This window comes from Etheostoma spectabile, chromosome 8, assembly GCF_008692095.1.
Source record: "Etheostoma spectabile isolate EspeVRDwgs_2016 chromosome 8, UIUC_Espe_1.0, whole genome shotgun sequence".
NCBI lineage: Eukaryota > Metazoa > Chordata > Actinopteri > Perciformes > Percidae > Etheostoma > Etheostoma spectabile.
The window spans coordinates 26,657,442-26,658,213 of NC_045740.1; positions in this window are offsets into that span (position 1 = coordinate 26,657,442).

A 772-nucleotide genomic window follows, 5' to 3' on the forward strand; every position below is an offset into this window, starting at 1 on the left:
AACCAACTGTAACGTTCTCCTGCGGTTGAAATTTTTGGTTGTTCTGATTTTTTGAAATAGCATAAAGGTTTGCAGTCACTTGATTTAGATTCACTCAAACTGATTGGGCTTATAAAATCTAAGTAAGACAAACAGCATAGCAAGAGAATCTACTTATTTAAGGCTAATTTCCATTTAGCTTAAAAACAATACTTTGTGCTTGACTTCGTTTTTTTAACTGTATTAGTGAAAATGCTTAAAACAAGAATCTATCAATAGAACGATATTCAGAACTAAGAAAATTCCCTTCTTTCATTTCACTTCTAATAAGTGGCTCAGTTTACAAACTGAACCGTTACACCCCCACGCCAGCAGGGGGAAGACCTCTGCTCTGAGGTGACCGATTCAAGTCCTGTCTTCCGTGTTGGAGACATACACATACACGACCGGACCACTGTACGCAGCTTCACGATCTCACGAAAGAGTAAGTGAAATACGTTACAGTTTAGTGATGTTGTGGTTGGAATGGAAGGGTTTGTGCTTTAACCTTAAGCCCTTTCCCTTGAATGGCTTTGATATATTCCGGTTTTGATCAGGCTGAGCAAAAAGAAAAGTTTTGCTGAAGTGAACAACTCACTTTAGCAGTTGTTTTCCCCTCGTCGCCATCTTGCCACTCAAGCAGGGAAGTGCTCAAAATCTTTTCTTTTAAGTAAACTCTTTGTGCAAAAACAATGTCTGTCTCTTTATTGAACTCCATTCCTCATTGATCCCACTCCCCTCATATACTGACAGA